Here is a 13,040-nt window from a genome sequence, read left to right as displayed (position 1 = left end):
GCTTCTTTCTTCTTTGCTCTGTCTCTTGATCTCTCTGGATCACAACATAATTCCAGCAGGTTCAGCAAGGCTAATAGAAGTTCTTAAGCCAAAGTCAAGTACCAGAGAAAACTTGCTTTTTACTGGAATGGACCCACATTGGGGGTATTCAGGGGGAAGTGTAGACCCTCACAGGTACCTGGGCCCCCACCAGGTGGCTCAGTGCCACATTCCAACAAGCTCTCACTGGGCACAGAGGGTAGCAGAAATTTCTGAGTCAAGAGAATCCATGCTTGGGGTATGATGGAAAGGTGGGACCCCTAGTGCATGTACCATTGTAACAGTGGACTTCTGTGTCACTGCAAAACACAAGTTCAAAGATGGTATTATTAAAACATTCAAGTCAGCAACCACAGAGCATCAAATCCCAGGGGCAGGGTCCATCTGAGCACAGGGACTTTATGGCTGCACTGCTCCCAGGCCCACAAAGCCAGCTCTGATGCTATTAGACTTTATGATACAAGAATGAGTGAGGCTCATTTCCCACCCTACCTACTACCATGACAAGACAAGGAAATATGGGGGACACTCTTGACACCTAAAGGGAAGTTTGACAGAGCTAGTGAGATCTAATTGAAGTGTGAACTCTTATTAATGTTGGTGGAAAGGGGAAGTGGAGCAAAGGTACTTGCTGCAGAAGGAATAGCACATGTAAAGTTCTTGAGATGAGGCAAGAGAGAGCAAGGTACATCTGGGCAGCTGCAACTGCTACAGCTCGGAGAAAAGTAATGAGCAGAAATGAGACCAGAGGGGCAAATGGCATATATCAGAAAGGGCCACAAAAAACATACTATAGATTTTTTAAAATTTATTCCAAAAATAAGGTGGGGAAACTGTAAGAAATTTCAAGATAAGGTTATAGGCAAATTTCACTATGGAAAGCTTTCTTTATCATGCATCCTACAGGACTGCAACTGAGCAGAACTGGAGTCAAGGAGGCCACTTAGAAGACTGGCCCAGTACCCCTGGCGGACAGGACTAGGAAAGTTGCCATGGGATTGGAGAGAGATTGAGAGGGAAAAACTACAGGACATAATGGACCGTTGAACATACATAACAGGCAAGAGTCAGGAGAGATCACAGCGGAGGTCCATATTCCTGGTCTTGGACCCTGTGACTGGTGGGAGAGCCAGAGATTACAGGGAAAGGGGCAGACTACAGGTGAAGAGGGCAAGATCTCGATTTTTCTATGTTCTGCTGTGGATGCTCAGAGGAGATCCAAGAGGGATGACTGTCGGGCACTGGGATAAAGAGCTCTGGCTATGGGGAGGATTCAGGCTTAGGCAGCATGCAATTATTTCCTGCTTGTCTTTGGTAATTATTGTGTGGTGAATTGTGTCCCCCCAAACGATGTTGAAATCCTGTCTCCCAGGATCTATGAATGTGACCTTACTTGGAAATAGAGTCTTTGCAAACGAGAAAGTTAAGATGAGGTAATTGAGGTAGGCCTGAATCTATAGGTGTGTGTCCTTGTACAGGAGTAAATTTGCACATAAAGACAGACCCAGGCACAGGGGAGAAGGCCTTGTGAACAGGAAGGCAGAGATTGGGGTGATATATTCACAAGCCAAGGGGCACCATGTGGCCAGAAAACTGCCAGAAGCCAGAAGAACCCCCCGAAACTAACACAATAAGGAATAAATGGGGAGGGGGGTCTTTGCAACAGTCCCAACACCCACAAGGGAGCACTTGCCTCTCTGGACAAGTAGCACACCCCTCATGCTTTGCAGGGGATGCCAGGATTGCACAGCAAGGAGGCTGGTCTGCAAGGCCCAAAAAACTCCCAGGGAAGTGGGCTTGTCATCTGCCTTCTTCACCCACCGTCTAATTTTTATTTTCCTTCTCACATCAAGAGAAAGTTCAGACTCTCTAGTGCTAAGGCATCAGAAAGACAGTTTCTAGAAGACCACATGCTATCTCATGCTAGGTGCCAGCATTTCTCCTCTTGGGGTCCCTCACCCCTTTCTGCTGCAGATGTACCCCAAATCTGCTTCTTTGTATCCCCAAATCCTGATCTCCCAGCTGCTTCCTCCCTTCCCCCAGCATGGCTGCCCTCCTTCCTGCCTGCCCTGGTAATTCCCATCATATATCTCTGTGACTGATGAATAGGAAGTTAATCAGAGTGCAGTCGGCTGTGCCTCTGACTCATGGACTCATTTTGAGGTGTCTTAATTGAACCGTCTCCCTGGGAAAGATGAACTGTAGATAACAATCGGAAGGCTTGTGCAAAAGGTAAAGAGATGATCCTTCTAAAACGAATATATGTCAGAGTCAGATGACAGGAACCTTAGGTTCACCCAAATCATTCAGTCAGCCAGTCATTCACTCAACAAATATTTACTGTGGGTCCCACACCATGCTGGGAGCTGAAGGGGATGTGCTTGTCCTTAGGTCTCCAGGAATTCAAGCTTAGGGAGGTCACTGCCCTCAAGCTACTTCCTCTGCCTTTATGTCCTTCAGAAAGCTGAAGGATTCCCTAAGACACCAAAGAGCGGATAGGCTGAGAAAGTGACCATGTGTAAAAGTACTCTATGCATTAGTGTCTTCACCCTCTAGAAAGAACCTAAAGAGACTCCAGCAGACACTGGCAAGTTATTTTCCAAACTGATTCTCCTTTTTCCAAGACAGAGCTATCCGGTTACATTCCTGCCCTTCCTTGCAATTGGGTCTGCCAGCTCTGGCCAGTGGGAATAAGAGCAGAATTCATAGATGCTTCTCCAACCTAGGCCCAACCTAGAGAACATTCCAAACAGTCTTTCCCCTCTTTCCCTATTCTACAAGCAAGGCCACAGACAAAATTTGGGAGGGCTCCAAAGCCCCAGGAAATAGAAGAGGTACAAGAAGGAAGGATCCTTGGAGCAGAGCCCCCACTGTGACAGCCATGGATGACCAATGCACTGGATGTGAGATACTAAGTCTCTGAGATTTGGGGGTACTTGTTACAATAATTTACTTTCCCAGGTTACACAGGGCATGGGAGGAAAGGGATATTCCCTTGAGCATGGTGCCCCTGCATCCAGAAACTCAGTTCCATTAGCATCAGGTACATTCAGCCCAACGCTCAGCAGTTAGCACACATCTGCAAAAGGCATGACCCCTTCAGAGAGGGCATCAAAAAGCAATGACTTCCTCTCATCCGCAAAAGCTATGCCCAGATGAAGCCAAGCTCTGAGATGCAAATTTCACTCCCAATTATCTCAAAGAGCAAATGAGCCCATTCCACTCCCCCTGATCAAGGGAAATTAAAAGCTTGGTCTGAAGTCACTGGAGCCAGGGGACTTCTCAGACTCTCTCTAACTTCTGCTAAGAAGTCTCTGGTCATTCAAAATCAGATAAGGACAAAGGCCAATTTTAACTAAAGGTAAATTCCATCCAGTATCTGTTATCAGGAAGAATAATTAGTGAAGGCAATCAGTTCTGTTTATTCTTCTGTCACAAGGACAAATCACTGGTTACCTTCAGCAATCTATGTATCACCATTCTAGATGTCAGGTCCAGAAAGTACTCATTTAGCCTGGGCCCCTACTATGAAATGCAACCCAGCTGATATTCAAACATGCATAAACATCATCATTTGCTAATAGTGGCTAATGGCTTTAATCACAGAATAAAACAAATCAATAATTAACCTTAGCAGTAGAAGTGCTACTGGATTCAAAAATAATGAATTCGCTAATGGCTCTTGCTACCATTAGTACATATATGTCAAGGTAAATATGCACAAGTATGCCCATTTGCAAGTAGCAAACCTATTCAAAAATGATCAGATTATGATTTAAATTGGGCTATGTCTTGAAGGAGAGTAAAAAGTAACACATCCATCAAGTTATTACTATTTATGAAGAAAACCCTAAGCTGATATTTAAAATCATTTATTTACCACTCCAAACTCCATTATGTGTCTGGTCTATGTAAGAACCAGGCAGCAAAGAATAGCAGAGTCGCCCCTCCAGTTTAGTGAGCCCAGGTTCCAGGAGAGAAGGTAGTTACAGCAAAACATGATCATGGCTCTAACCCAGGGAGGCTTGAAGCTGGGGCCCACATGGACAGAGACACAGACTTGCAAGGGGTGGGGGCTAGAAAAGATCATTCTTCTGATAAAGATGACACTTGACTTAGGGCTCAAAGGATAACTCAGGTTGACAGATGGACAAAGAGCAGAAAGCCCAAAGAAAAATAAAAGAACATGATGTGCCAATACATGGCGAGTACATCCATGTGGCTACAAAGCTGGGTGCTTATAGGAAGTGGGGGTGCCAGGCTGGAGGGTCACAAGAAGTCCAATCAGAAGGCCTTGAGTGTTTTGCTGAGTTTTTAATTTTTTTTTTTGCTTTGTTTTCTCATAAACAATGAAAGCTATTGACACATAAGTAATTTTAAGATACACCAGGCTTAAGAATTTTGTTTCAATGCCCTGTATAATCGGTAGAAAGGTTTTGGGTTTTACTTTTGTTGTTGTTTTGGTGGGGGGTTTTGTGTTTTTGTTTGGTAGCAGGGATTGAACTCAGGGGTACTTGGCCACTGAGCCACATCCCCACCCTTATTTTGTATTTTATTTAGAGACAGGGCCTTAGTTCCTTGCTATTGCTGAGGCTGGCTTTGAACTGATGAACCTCCTGCCTCAGCTTCCCGAGCTGCTGGAATTACAGGCATGCACCACCACGACCAGCCCAGTTTGGGGGTTTTGTTTGGTTAGTTTTTATTTTACTTTTTGAGACAGGATCTCCGTGTGTTCCCAAGTTGGCCTTGAACTTCTGGACTCAAGCAATCCTGCTTCAGCCTCCTGAGCAGTTGGGGCTAAAGTCATGTGCCAAAATAGGTTTTATTTGAGGAAATGTATGTCTATCTTGCTTATCTCAGCTCATAAGCAATTACCCAGAAGGCTCAAATGACTGAGTGATTTTCACAATTTAGGAAGTATTGAGCCAGACAACCTCTAGATTAATGCAGAGATTGCCACCTAAAGGCTGACCCGACCCATTCTTGGATCATATTTACATGTGAAAATGAGATGTTTTGTTTTTAGCATAAAATTTGAATAGGCACAACATCTTTTTCAGTAATGTGGCAGACTATCTCCTCCTTTTCAGGAAGGTCGATATGGCAGATGTTATGGTTGCCGACCCAGCAGCCAATGTCCCGTTCTTCCATGATGGGCAAGATTTTGTTCCAGTAACTCATTCCTTCTCTTCCTGACTTGGATAAATTCTGATTGGTTGAAGCCAACATGAAGTGGAAAAACTCTGACCAATGACAGGAAGATGAGATCTGCTAGGGTTTCTGGGTAAAGTTTTTCTTTCAGATATAAAGAAGTGCACCCTCTCTTGTTCTGTCTCAAGAACTGCTAAGAGGCAGTCATCGGGAACAGGGTGAAGCCGATTCCACTTTCTAACGACAGCTAACAGGAAAATAAAAAGAGCTGGGTCCTCCACTGTCTAGTTAAGTTACCTAAGTAGCTAACTTGGAGTGATCTTACCTTCAAAGTTCTTATTTGGGATAGTGAGTCCCTTCCTGCTTAAAGCAGTTAAGTCAGAGTTCTCGTTTATAGCCCAGAGCACGCTCACCATTACAGGTGAGCTGGCACAAACCAGGGCTGCCATCTTGGTTGTTTACACCAGCATTCATCCTGCTGTTTAGCACATCATCCCTCCTTCTCTGGGGGACCTATGGGAGTCTCTGCACATGCCCTGAACTTCTGAGTTGCATGTTTCCAGTTAATCCATGTTTCCAGTTTGAGTCTATAATTTCAATGATAAGAAGCAACCAATCATAGATTGACTTGTTAATATTCATTTCTCACTTACTCTGTGCTAATCATTGTTCTGGGTGCTGAATAAAACACCTAAAAGATGTTTTTTTACTTCCAATACCTCAGAGTTTATGAGTCAATGTGACAATAACAATAAAATAAGGCCAAAGTGTGACAAATGCATGAGAGCAGCTCTATTCAACGTCTGGCTTGAGTCTTTAGAAAATATTTGATAAAGGACATTCAGGAAGACTTCATTTATTCTAGATAAAGCCAAGAGGATTAAAAAGAATAATAATAACTAACAAGTGAGTAGTTGGTACAGGTCAGGCAGGTTTCTAAGTTTTCTATATGAATTCACTTATTTAATCTTCATTTTCTATATGAATTAACTTATTTAATATTCATTACAACCTATAGTTTATGTTGTTTTTCCCATTATGGATGAAGAAACTGAGGTAAGTGGTTAAATAACCAAGATCACAAATGTCTTGGACTGTGGGGCCAGTATTCATGTTCATGCAACCTGGTACCAAAACCTACATTTTTCATCATCACAGAGGAACTGATGGTTAAGAGTGGCATAAACAAAGGACCATAGAGTGAAAAGCTGAAAATAGAGAGTTCAAAGGAAAGTGCTGAGAGTAAAGGAATAAAAACTGGTTGGAGCCAAATCCCACAGAACCTAGGACTGTGAGGTTTTACTGTATTTGGAAAAGATAAATTGTGATTGCTGACTTTCAGCTCTTGGAAAAGAAGGCTAACATTATCAATCTGCATTAAACAGTCCGAATATAGGATTGAGAATAAAATTTCCAAGGGTCCCTCTGGAGGCAGGAAGGCCAAGGGCATAGGCCTTGCAGAGTAGAGGGATGAAGAGGAGGGAGCAGGTTAGGGGATGGCTAGAAAGTGATGCCATAAGACTTGGTGATTCATTGTGTATATGGAATTAGAAGAGAAGAGAGGCACATCTAACTTGAGATTGGAGTGAGAATACGATGAGCTACTTTCTGAATCAAAAAGAGCAGACTCGGCAGATGAGAAGGAGAAAACTCAGTTCAGGGACATTTCAAATATTTGGAACACTGGCTGATTAGAGAAGATAACCTACAAGGTGGTAGTCAGTAAAAGCCACAGAGCATAAACTACACAGAACTGACCAGGAGCTAATCTAGGGAGCCACTGAGAAACCAAACATATAAAATAAAGCACTAGGAGCCCTGTGCTATTGGGACAGCCAGATACATCCTATCACCATACCATTACACATGGTAAGTCCCTGGTGTCACAGCGACAGACAGGTACACTGTAGTACTAATAGGCACACATGGTCACCATAACAGACCATCTGTGTTATAATGGGAAAATACGACAATGATATCTTGACAGACAGATACCCTGTGCCATAATGACAGTACCATCTATCATGATGACACCCAAGCATATCAAGCATATACGTAAGTATATCAACTTTTATGGTAAGTTCACCAAGTCATAGGACAAACACAGCAATTTTGAGTTGTCTTTATAGACAGCCTACCATCACATGACCTTGGCACCATATTTATGCTGCCATAATGACATAAAGTTAACACGAGAGAGAGTCTGTTGTATGTCAGACAAACAATATCAGAGCAAGCAAAAGACAGCACTGGTGTGACAAACTTACTGTGCCATTGTTATAAGGGAGCTTAATAGCTGCCACTCTTGATGAAAGTGATATTACTCATGTACATAGTTATAAAGCTCCTTGATGGCTTTAAGTGAAAGCAAAGATTTGCATTTTGCTCAGGCAGCCCTTACAATAAGTGCTAAGAACTCTTTACTCAGATTAGAGGTCCCTGTGATGATTGGCACAGCCACTATCTGGTCCCATCTCTACATGGAGGTAGCTGCCAGAGGGAAACTGCAAGCTCCTCTAGAGCAAGTGTTTTTCACCATTTTATTCCCTCTTTTTAAAAAGTTATGTGGCACTCACTATGTGCCAGATACTTTTATGAGTGCTTTCATATTCTAACTTTGTCTTTATAACCATCCAATGAGGTAGGAATATTATACCCACTTCACTGGCAAAGAGACTGAAGCACCAGGGGTCCACACAGCTAGTGGGCAATGAAGTTAGGATTCAAATCCAAGAAATCTGGTCCCAGATCCATGCTCCTTATTTTATTCCAGGACCCAAGTTCTTAACTTCTATACAAATACTGACTCTTCATCTGTTAAAACATTCTCAGCTATATGTAACAGAACACAACTTGAACTGGCTTGAACATTAAAAGGAATTTATTGGCCTCCATAACTGAATGAAGTGTGGCTTCAGCCAAAGCTTGATTCAAAGGCTTGAGGAATGGCAGCAGGACTTAAACTTTCTTAGTATTGGCTCTGAACTCTGCAGGCTCTCCCTGATTGTTGCCAGATGGTAGCCCATAGCCATGCGCATCTTTCTGGGTTCTAATACAGAGGAAGAACAAGGTCCATAGGTCTAATCTCAAACAAGACATTGGGATGTCTCCTGCTGATTCTTATTTTTTGATTTATTTATTTTAATTAAGTATATGTGACAGCAGAATGCATTTTGATTCATTGTACACAATTGCAGTGCAACTTTTCATTTCTCTGGTTGTACACAATTTAGCATCCACCATATGTGCAGCCATACATGTACCTAGGGTAATGATATCCATCTCATTCCACCATCTTTCCTGCCCCCATGCACCCTCCCCATCTCTTCCTCCACTTTGCCCAATCAAAGTTCCTCCATTTTTCCCATGCCCCACTCCCCTGTTATGGATCAGCATCCACTTATCAGAGAGAACATTCAGCCTTTGGTTTTGGGGGATTGGCTTACTTCACTTAGCATGATATTCTCCAACTCCATCCATTTACCTGCAAATGCCATAATTTTATTTTCTCTTACTGCTGAGTAATATTCCATTGTGTATATATATACCACAGTTTCTTTATCTGTTTACCTATTGAAGGGCATCTAGATTGCTTCCACAGTTTAGCCATTGATGTGGCTACATTATTATAGTTTGCTGATTTTAAGCCCTTTGGGTATAGACCAAGGACTGGGATAGCTGGGTCAAATGGTAGTTCCATTCAAAGTTTTCTAAGGAATCTTCATACTGCTTTCCAGAGTGGTTGCACCAATTTGAAGCCCCACCAGCAATGTATGAGTGTGACTTTCCCTCACATCCTCGTCAACAATTATTGTTGTCTATATTCTTGATAACTGCCATTCTGGCTGACATAAGATGAAATCTGAGAGTAGTTTTGATTTTCATTTCTCTAATTACCAGAGATATTGAACTTTTTTCATATATTTATTGATCGATCATATATCTTCTTCTGAGAAGTGTCTGTTCGGGTCCTTAGCCCATTTATTAATTAGGTTGTTTGGGTTTTTTTGGTGCTAAGTTTTTTGAGCTCTTTCTATATCCTGGAGATTAGTGCTCTATCTGACATGCATGTGGCAAAAATCTTCTCCCATTCTGTAGGCTCTCTATTCACCTCACTGATTGTTTCTTCTGCTGAGAAGAAGCTTTTTCATTTGAGTCCATCCCATTTATTATTTCTTGATTTTATTTCTTACACTTTAGGTGATTCCTAATGATCCTTAATGGCCTGAATTAAGTCACCAGACTTTCACCAACTGAATCATATAACCAACTGCTGGAAGGATGGTCCAGGTCAAGGCCCACACCTCCAGCTGGAGTAAGAGGAATTCCCTTCTAAACCACAGCCATCAGAAATTTCCTTTTGGCAGAGGAAAGAGGGGAATAAATCCTGAGTAGGAAACCTACAAATGTCCATTTTGCCATCTTATCCCTACCACCTAGATTAGTACCTAGCACAGAGTAAATGCTCAGGATGTTTTTACTATTTGGATACATGAATGGATGGAAAATTCCTAGTTAGGATAGAAGAACTGCAATGGGTCAATTTCAAACTTTAGAAACTCCAAATTAGTTCCCAGGAAGAGTTGTTGGCCATAGAACCAGAGGAAGGAGGCACTGACTGAGAGGCCTGGCCTGAATGAGACGCTTCCCCCTAGGACTCACAAGTTTGCCTACAGAACATCTTTAGTGGTTATGATTAGGTCATCAGTTTGGATGACTGTTCTTGACTCTCATATTTGAGAGAGGAAGATTGATTTACATCTCCTCGGTGAGCATAGTGAGTTCATTTCTGTACCTGAGAGTGGGCCTTCAGATTAGAATTACATAAGGTTCAACTGCCTCTACCTGGAGCCGGCCTTGGTCCCTGGGAACTTCCTATGGAAACTATTGTGTCCCCACCTTTATTTGAAAGCCTCTAAGGTTTGGTTCAAGCATATTTTAAATGTTTCATTGTGGATTTGGTTTGAGTGTGTTTCATTCTGGAGCACTTAGAAGGTCACTAGGGAAGAAGAATATACTGTCCATTAAAGGGAAATGTGCTTTCTTCCTTTGTAGTATGGAACATAAAAGGCCAAATGCACTCAACCCTACCCCTCTTAAATGAATTGCCCACCTGTACAAATTGGACCAAGAATAATTGAAGGACCCTGCAGGCATGTGCATTATAGTGGCCCTGGTTCCTTCATGTCCCTCAACCATGGCTCAGCCCTATGAGGTTCTGCACGCTGGGTCCCATGGGTTCCCTGGAGCTGATTGATGAACAGCGTATTTTGATTCAATTTTCAACTTTGGCTCCAATAGCCCTTACAAGGCATGACTTGCCACAGTGGAACTTAAGATCTGTTCCATGTCAAACTCTAGTCCCTGCCTCATCATATCAAAAGATGGAAAGAGAGATTCTTTGAATCATGGAAAACTCTGAGAAAGTGTAGTGTCAAACACTTAATAGTACAATTGAGAAAAATAAAATGCAAAAGCAGAAGTAACTTGCCCAGGGCCACACTGGGATAAAAACCTAAACCAGAACAGAAACCTCCCAACCCCAGACCAAGTCTTCGCCACAGTTCTGCATAAACCTTCCAAGCATGATTTTGCAGAATGTCCATCACATTCCTTATGCTGTACCCCTGAAGGTGTTTTTGTGTCTGTGTGTATGTGCACACATGTGCAGGAAAAAGGCATAAGAAAGAGAGAAGATACGAATTCCTTCAGAGGACATTCATGGGACATAACCGAGTGTCCCTGCAACCTGGAGATTTCCACTTATCCAGAGAGATCAGAGAGAACTAAAGCAATGACAGCCCACTCTGAGCATCAGGACACAAAGCCATTCCTACCGAAAACCCAAAGGAGCTCAAGGCTCAGACTCCGGAATGCAATTTCCTAACATCTTTTCCCGCCTCCTGCAGAGGTGCCTCCCTTCCCCCAGCAGTGCTCCAGTGGTCAGACAAGCAAGGACTAGTGGCTAATGGCTAGGGAAATAAGGTGAAAATCTGTCATGCCCTCTTTTTCAGTGTCTCTGCCCTTGTTTAAAAGCTATTTCATTACATTAAAAGACCCAAGACACTTGTAACTATATTGAAAATCAAAGTCACTTAGGAACAGAGAAAGCAGAGATGGCTAGAATCTGGTTTGGAGAATGGTACAAGTACAGAAAGTGGTCACCAAAGTCATGGTGATTGCCAGCTTTTCTTGGTCATCCCTGCCAAGTGTGGCTGGAAATGGAGACTCTCTAGAACCTTCCTAACTCCCAAGGATCATCACTCCTCCATGTCATGGGAGCAGATAACTGATGGCTTGTTGTACAATGATAGCCAGACACACCTCAAAGTCTCTGGAATATGTCTCTCTCTGGACAAGTATTCACCATGTTCTGCATAGGCCTTCGCTCTTCCATTTTGTTTTAAAGTCCCTTGAGGCTACAGAGAGAGAAGGCATCATCTTTCTATGCCCTCCAGGCCCTGCAGAAGGCTCTGCCCAGGATCAGGGCTCAGGTGACAAGGCATATGTGTTATTTAACCTTCTGAGAAAGAATGCATTCAGTGACTATGATGTTATGTGGGCATCGTCGAGTGTGCCTACCCAAACCAAGAGGGCTACGGCATCATTGGGCAACATTACCTCACAGGGTCATCAAATATGCAGTTTGACAATAACCAAACTGTCAGTATGTGGAACACAACTGCATTTGAACCACATTTGCTTCATTCTCATCACACCTCCTTCTCAAGAGTCCAGACATTCAGCTCATGATACCTTTGTCCTGCTGGGTTATAACTTGACTGTGAGTACGAACATCTTACCTCCACTGGGATTGAAACCCAAAAAAAGGTAAAGCTATCCTTCCTTAGCACTTCCTGGTCTACTGCAGTGCCAGGAGGTAGAACACCCCAGCAAATGACTGAACAAAAGAAGCTTCTGTCTCAGTGGAGGCTCCACTGTCTATGTCCTCCCTAGATGATATCCAATGGATATTCATCTATGGAAATGTCTGCTCAACCCTTCCTTTCAGAAAGCCACGGAGGAATCAACTCATCCTTTGCACAGAGGCACATGGTCTGTCTACAAAAATCTAGGACAAGAGTTAAACAAAGCTGGTTAGAAACTCCTTGTCTATAGACGTCATAGTGTGTTTTTCCAAGTGCAAGGAAAGAGAAGAAACAATTTCTGGTCAAATCTCAAGTCACATCAGGCAATTAAACTCAGGGGGCCTGTTGTAAGGTCAAAAGTGAGCAGAGCCAACTTTCCAAACAAAGTTGGAATACATTTAAAGGAACAATGCTTAGAGTATCCAAAGATGAAAATAAATAACTGAAGAATGATGTTTCAGGAACTCAGATTTAACTCAGCAAGTGACAGTTTAGCAAGATGAACTGTGAGCCGGGCAGCGAGACAGAGCGTGAGCTCATCCTTCAGCCACCCACAGCTTGACCCAGCCTGCTGTGGGTGAGGGAGGTGGAGCTCGGATCAGCTTTTTAAAAGATGGAGAGAAATGGATATGACTGGGCTGACTCCAGGGTCCTGAGGAAAGACTTACTGGGATACCTAATGTCGCTGGTTCCGGATAAGACATGATTTTGAGGTGGGAGTTGTGGGGGAGGAGGCTACAGAAGACGGATAGAAATACAATTTGTCAAGTTTTTAAATTGTGCTAAAAATCCAGTACAGTTTGGCTGAGTAAGGGCTTGAATTTTATCAGTCCTATGAACCATCCCCAGAGTGGAAAGGAAGGGGCTGGGGGTAATCATGTCAAGAAGTCAGCAATTTAAAAAATACTGTCCTGCAGCTGGACACAGCCAAGCTCGCATTTCAGTGCAAACTGCATTCCTTTTAAGGGCCAGGATTTTAAA

This window comes from Marmota marmota, unplaced genomic scaffold (genome assembly GCF_001458135.2).
Source record: "Marmota marmota marmota unplaced genomic scaffold, marMar, whole genome shotgun sequence".
Taxonomy (NCBI): domain Eukaryota; kingdom Metazoa; phylum Chordata; class Mammalia; order Rodentia; family Sciuridae; genus Marmota; species Marmota marmota.
Note: the sequence above shows the minus strand (reverse complement) of the source record.